The sequence below is a fragment of the Penaeus monodon genome, chromosome 1 (genome assembly GCF_015228065.2).
Source record: "Penaeus monodon isolate SGIC_2016 chromosome 1, NSTDA_Pmon_1, whole genome shotgun sequence".
Classification (NCBI taxonomy): Eukaryota; Metazoa; Arthropoda; class Malacostraca; order Decapoda; family Penaeidae; genus Penaeus; species Penaeus monodon.
The window spans coordinates 3,077,436-3,084,935 of NC_051386.1; the positions used below are offsets into that span (position 1 = coordinate 3,077,436).

The window sequence follows — 7,500 nt, forward strand, 5'->3', positions numbered from 1 at the left end:
AAATGGGCATACCCCAAAGGAAGGTTCTCGCTCACTTTCTTCTGAAACGGATCCGCAACCCCTACGGGAGGCACAGAGACCGGAGCAGTCTGGATTTACTCCTGGCAAGCCCACAATAGACCGTATCCTAGCGCTTCGAGTAATGTGGAACGCCGTCGTGAGTTTGGTCGTGGGTTGCTTGCAGCCTACATCGACCTCAAGAAGGCGTTTGACTCGGTGCATCGGGAATCGCTATGGGAGATCCTGAGGCTCAGGGGAATTCCGACACAGATTATTGGCCTGATAGCAAGCCTCTATACTGGTACTGAAAGTGCTGTAAAGTGTGGTGGGGGTATGTCGAACTTCTTCCCTGTTAATTCAGGGGTGAGGCAAGGCTGTGTCCTTGCACCCACACTTTTCAACACTTGTATGGACTGGAAAATGGGCAGAGCTACTAGCCAAAGTCAGTGCGGAGCAACACTAGGCAATATTAAGGTCTCGGACCTTGACTTTGCCGACGATGTTGCCATCCTATCTGAGTCCTTGGAGTCACTTGTGGCGGCTCTTGATGCATTTAGCAATGAGGCGAAGCCCCTAGGCTTAGAGGTCTCCTGGACCAAGACCAAGACCAAGATTCAGGACTTTGGGGGCCTGTTAGGGGAACCCGTTCAGTCGATCCATGCTTGCGGCGAGGACGTTGAAGTCACAGAAAGTTTTACATACCTTGGTAGCGTAGTCCATATTGTCAGACCAGGAAGTCAGTAGACGGATTGGTCTGGCAACAGGAGCCATGAACTCGATCAACAAGAGCGTTTGGAGATGTCGGTACCTATGCAGAAGGACCAAGCTGCGTGTCTTCAAGGCCTTGATACTTCCAGTTTTGCTCTATGGAAGCGAAACCTGGACGCTATCCAGTGCCTTGGAGTCTCGCCTTGATGCCTTTTGTAACAAGTCCCTTCGCCGGATCATGGGGTACAGTTGGCAGGACCACGTGTCCAACCGGCGGTTACACCGTGAGACTGGCATGGGACCTGTTACTTGCATAATCCGGGATCGCCAACTCAGGCTATATGGCCACCTAGCTCGCCTCCCTATGGACGACCCTGCCCACCAGGTTGTCTCTCTGCGAGACAACCCTGGGTGGAGGAGACCTGTGGGACGTCCTAGGAGATCATGGCTTGGGCAGCTCGACGAGACCTGTCGTGAGGAACTAGAGATGGGCCGTGTGCCTGCCTGGAGACTCGCCTCGAGGGATCCTCGTGGCTGGAAGCGAAGGGTGGATGCGGCCATGCGCCCCCGTCGGCGTTAGCCCCTTGATGATGATGATGAAGGTTGCCATGAAAAAAATCCGTTGGTGTTTGCTGGAAGCAAAAGATCGAGGCCCCAAGTATATGGTGGAAGATGTTTATATAATAGTGTTAAAGGTGAGAAGATAGTCAAATATCAAATTCCTTATGAATAGGCTTGTCAATTAGATTGTTCATAGTTTGTTGGAATTATGCGAGTCCCAAGCTCATGCACTATGCAACTTTACTAACACCATTGGCAAACCTATTCCTACCCAACCTCGCTCCTCCCTGAATCGCATTATGGGTGATGTGACCATGTCATGAAAAAATCTGGCTTTAGGGGTGGCTGACATGAACTTGCTGTCGTGTGTAAATCTGGTTGTAAGCCAGGTGACAAACCTACCATTGAGCATTTTGGCTGAAGGCTGGGGTGACAGGCTTTGTAAGTGTAAATTTCTTGCTAGGTTTATTACTCGTGTAGCAGTTTTGCTTTCCCATCAATGCACAAGTGGCATGTAATGTCCTTGAGCTGTTTCTGGAAGAGTACCGCCTCCATGGATGATGCCGTTACCATGCTTGGCATTGTATTCCTGGTACTGTGACTGGGGACACAGGTTGTATTAGAGAACTGAATATTACAAAAAGAAAAGACGTAATGTAAATTTTGACTACCCAGAGATATGGACTCTGTGCAAAGTAAATAGGCTATTATCTGGGTAATGCAAATCATGTGGCAAAAAAACTGATATTCCTACTAGTAGGCATAGTCTTGTCACCCTGCACATGTTCATGTGCTCCTGGCCTACAAGTAGCCACCTGAGTGGCCACTCACATAAGACTAATGCTGGGATCTTTAGTCGTGGGATTGCAAGGATCCAGAGGGTTAATACTTGTACTAGAACTTTGTCTCCCTTGCCATTGTCCTGTCTACAACAAGACTGATCAGACTGTGAAGACTGAAAACTAATGGCTCTCCTTCCTCAACATTGGTAGTACAGTTATACTCTTCCTCCCAGGGTTTCCAACCATATTGACCCCTTCCCTGTCAATGACTGAGTGGCCAAAATGCCAACATCTGAGTCATTTGCTCCAAAGCCCACTGACTTCTGTGCCTAACCTGGTCATGACTTCGAATTGCTCTGCTCAGACATCCATGTGTGCCAATGGTGGCTCCCTTAATATATTTTATAGGAGCTGGTTTGCCTATAAGCTTGAATCCAAGGTATCAGTTCTGAGATCACTCTACCCGAGGCCAGACAGGAAGCATGTTGGTTTTTGTTGCTACCGGTTCCAAAGCTATCCTTTGCTCCACTCCAAGCATCTTAAGATGTCTTGGCATCTTTCCAGTATCTTCTACATCTATTCCCTCTCCCCCCAGTCAAATTAAATACCTCGTCTAGATCCAGGTACTTCAATCTTGACCACTTCCCCAATGCCTACACCCCCCCCCCCTCCTTGCTCTGTTGCACTAAACTAAATGTTCCACCCCATCTCTTACTACATCTTGTATTACACCCTCCTATTCATCTGCTCCTTGGACCACAATCCCCTCTTCTTGCAAGAACACCTTTATTTCCCACCTAACTCCCCTCCAGAAACTTAGACCTCCAAAACTTCATAAACATAACCCAAGAGAATGCACTGCTTGCTCATCCACCCTCTATTTGGTCTGCATTCAAAGTATTTGATATGTCTATCCTCCCAAGTTCCCCCTTACTCCTCTTTCAACTTTCCTCAAAAACATCCCCATCCTCTCTCCTCCTCCATGAGCACCACCATTCCTTCTTCCTTCATTATCCTTAGCATTCCCACCTGAATGCTCACATGCTTGTTACATCCTTCTCTGGATCCCTCTCCCTCTGACATTCCTGCCCTCTGACATTCCTGATACTTTACCTTCCCCTATTCCTTGCTCATTCTCTGGATTATTCTCCTACTTCTCTAACTACCATTTCTTCCCATATTACCTGTTTCATGAGCTCTTGCAATTTTGTTGCTCTTCCTTCCTCGGACACATCGATACTTTTCATTTGATCTAATTGCTGTATATCCATAACCCCTTCCCTGTTTACAAATCCATACTATACTCCATTTGCACTCCTTTTAAACCTTTCCCCTATCCTACAGTACTCTACAACTTTAAACTTCCTTGCCTGAGCGCTTTGCTCCCTAGCATCAGCTTATTGATGCATTTTGAATATGCCACTATCTTTGATGTTGAGCCTGCAGAATTTTTTCAATATTTCCCCCCCACCCCACCCCAACCCTGTATGTAAACCCTTCTCTTTTTCTTCTATCAGCCCCCCCCCCCCCCTGCTTGTCTAAGCCAACCCAAAGTTAAGCTACTTTTAGTGAAAGAATAGGCAATTATTCATATTGAAGTTTCAAATACCTTTGGTCAGGGAAACCATATAATTTAATTTACTAGTTTTACCTTGGTGAAAATGATAGTGAGGTATATGGATTAGGGATTGAATTGCACAGAAAAATGCTTGTGTAAAGAATTTGGTTGTTTCATCAGCCTTCGTAGTTATCTAGCTATGTGGTGTTGTAGGTAACGTTCTGTAACCTACACATCTCTGGGGCTTTGAAACCAACCTAGATAAATGTCCATATCATAGTGCTACTTAACCCTGTGGTTTGGTAGTCTCCCAAACCTGGAACAAGGTTTCTCATTTTACTAGGAGGCATAATTTTAAAGCCAAGTTTTACACATCTAGAAGTTTGCCTATTCAATGGAAAATGTTAATTACATGACTTTATTGTAATTTTTTTTTTTTTTTTTTAATGGTAAAATTGAGTTGAGTAATATTCATGAAAACAAGGCAAGTATCACAAAACTATGAAGTAAAGATAAACCATTAAATTTCATACATAAATATTTGTAAAGTATTAAGAAGCCTGATTGCTAAATAGTAGTATCTTTTTAATTCGAGTAGATATTATGGCGGTAGTTAACGTTTTGTTTTTCCCTCAGGATGGGAGGAAAATCTGACTAGGGTGGAGGAAAATCCTTTGGGCTGTTGTAAAGGTAAGGTTTATATATCTTTAATAATTATAGTTCCACCCCCTCCCTTCTCGCCCGCCCCCCCCCCCCCTTTTCTTTTTTTTTTTAAGCCCTTGATTGGTGAATGGGTTTGAGTTCAATGCAAGGCACTTACTGCAAGTAGGGCCTTTAGGGTTAAAGATGATAATCACTTGATTTGGTTGGTATTTCTGCCTCCATGGTGCGCAAGCCGTGTGTCATTGTTGGTAATGTTCTATTACTTTCATGACTTTGTGGCTCAATAACCAACCTAGATTAGTACCACATCATAGTGCTATCTTACCTCTTTGGTTTGATAGTCTCCCAAACCTGGGACATGTATATTAAATTTAATGGGAATTATAGATTGGAAATATTAGATTGAAGAAAACATGGTAGAATGCAAAAATTTTACGATTTATACATTTAACTAATTCCTTTTTCAGATTAGAAGTGTGTAGACCTAACCCTTTGTAGGTGTTTATAATGAACTGAGAGGGTCACTAGGTCTATTGTCAAGTGCAAGAGGGCCAAATTTATGAATATATTGGAAAATTCCATGGACCAACACTACCTCCCAAGCTAATGATATGGCTGAAGGTAGGTTCTCAACAATTATGTAGTGTTTTTTCGTGATGAAGATGTGGAATCTTGTCTAGGCACAAGGATGCCATATTGATGGAGCACACAAAAATGGCTAATTACAATGTTCATTAAATATTACTTTGTTACTTTACAGCACAGTTAACAGTCTTGAGTATGGTTGCTCTAGGCTAATCAAAACTGATGCTAGAACAAAATTGTGAAAATTTGGTTATGAACAATGCATTGTGTATTGGTTTCATCTCGTTTTACATACAGTTGAAATAAGTGTTGCATATTTTTCCTGAATACTGTAAACTTGCAGTTCTCTTCCCCCCTCCCCCTCCCCATTAAAAAAAAAAATGCATGACAATGCCTAATATGTAGTTTGGATAACATTTAGGTGTTAATGATTTATTGAAGTCTTTATTTCAGGTGATGCTGACTTCCTGAATGAAGTTGAGGAATGGCAGAGGTAAGGGCATTTGTTCATTTTAAAACAATATCTGGATAATGTGCCAGCTTTTGTATTTTTTCTGCCAAGTGTCCCTGTACAAGTACACAATATTTTATCATTTCCATTTTCATCCATTTCATCATTATTTATAAATTGTATTAAGATTCATAATAAACTTGCCATCTTGTACTGAAATTCTAAGGATTTTCTGGAACACAAGTGTATGTGCCACATTCTAGTACAGTACAGTATGATTTATATACTGTTTTTTTTTTTTTTTTTTTTTTTAGGGGAGGGTGGGTTGCACAGCCAAATTGAAAGGCTTGAGCATAATTGCTTTTGCCTATATGAAGCTGGTGCCAGAATAATAATGTGAAAATTTGGTTATGAACAATGCCATGTGTGTTGGTTTCATCTCGTTTTACAAACAAAATAATCCAATGACCATTATTAAAAGTTGGCATTTGGTAAGAAACAGGATTGTCAGCCTGTGTCAGCAGCCTCTTGGTATATGTTAGCTTGTTTGGTAATTAAAGTATTATTGCCATAATGCTTTTGGAGCAGATTTCCACTAAGATTGGCAGCCCTATCAAATGTATTTGTCAATTCCTACCATTTCCATCTACAGAACTAGGCCCAATTGTTCATAAGTGTTGCCACTTTTTTTGTACGGCATGATATAGCAGCGAAGTACGTCTTTGCCTTGAATCAAATAGTTCTATAGAATGTGGTACTTTGATATCATATTCAACTATGGCTAAAGTTATTTTTACTGCATCTGGAGACCATGTGGCCACAGACAATAGCTGTAAGGGCAGGGCAACTGTAAAAACAGTATTTAGACCTCTTTAAACTCTGGTTTGTGTAAAGTTAAGAATTCAATAATAGTTCGTTTCTGTACCCTCTGATGTAAGCCACCAAGTGGCATCATGTTTGTAATAAACCAAGTATTTAGGAGTGGAATGGAATATAAATATACTTGGACTTCTTTCCACAGATGTAATAAGATCCATTCCTACTGGACCAAATGTTAGTGGTTGCTGTGACTGGCAAAATACCAAGGTGAGACCTGTTTTTGCAGTAAAATGTTGTAGTGTAGGTGAAAAATGTATTAGCACTTGGATATTAATGTTCTTGTATTAGAGGACATAAGTAGGCATGCAAGTTACATTGCACCTTTTTAGTTTATACTAACTGGTGTTCTATACCTTGCAAGAATAAATTCAGATTGTTAGCTAAGTTGTTCATATACACACAAGCTAAACATGTCTGATACACTACATTTCTGCACTTGCATGTGCTGGAAATTTAGAATTGCCTTGAAGTACGTCCCTGTTAATGAAATAATGTAATCACTATTTAATTGTTTACATTACATAATTATCTGAATTCTAATGATCCGATTGATTTTCAGTAGAAGGAAAATTTGCCCAAGAAACCTGTATTTGAAGATATCATTTGATGGTGAATTCACACTGGTGTATCTCCAGTATCAAGACCTGAAGTATGGTAAGTCTTCAGTAGCATAGAAAGATTCAGGTTTAATTCCTATACTTTAATTACTTAAACTGGAATTCAATACATGTCCATATTCATACTTTAATGTATACATATATGTAGCTGTATATATATGTAATTGAATATACACAATTTCCCATGCATGCATAGACATGTTTGATATGTCTGCAGTGGCTGAGCAGACCCTTGCATTTTCCAAAAAGAACTTGGTTCATCTCCCCTTTAATTATATGACCTATGCGGATGACAAACTATCCTTAATTTTAAGTAAGCTTGTCCTCTTATTACTGTCTTTTCAATTTATTCTTGGTTTGATGATGATCACTATACCTTACCTACATTGTTTGAAAAATCATGAAAAACAATATATCTGAAGAAATTTAGTAAATGTGGTGTGTATGTGCAATTATTGATGGAATATTGATTTAACCATTCTTACAGGAATTTTGACGGAAAGGGTGTACTTCAACATGTCCAGTTGCTTACAAGACAATGGTAAGTTAAATCAGAGAAAATAACTATTTTGCCAATTGTTTTAACTGATGATTCATAGGTATCTGAAATCAATTGCATCTGAAAATTTTTTGATGTCAAAACTAGGGCGAACTGATGAAACTACTGAAGTCTGTCCACACTAATGTTAGTGTTTT

The 7,500-nt window shown here is 40.7% G+C and overlaps 1 protein-coding gene across 2 annotated transcripts in view; it reads left to right on the forward strand.

Moving 5' to 3' along the window:
- Window positions 1–7,500, forward strand: part of LOC119580955 (death-associated protein kinase 1-like) — a 79,485-nt gene that overhangs the window by 11,320 nt on the left and 60,665 nt on the right. The gene's annotated exons all lie outside the window — the stretch shown is intronic.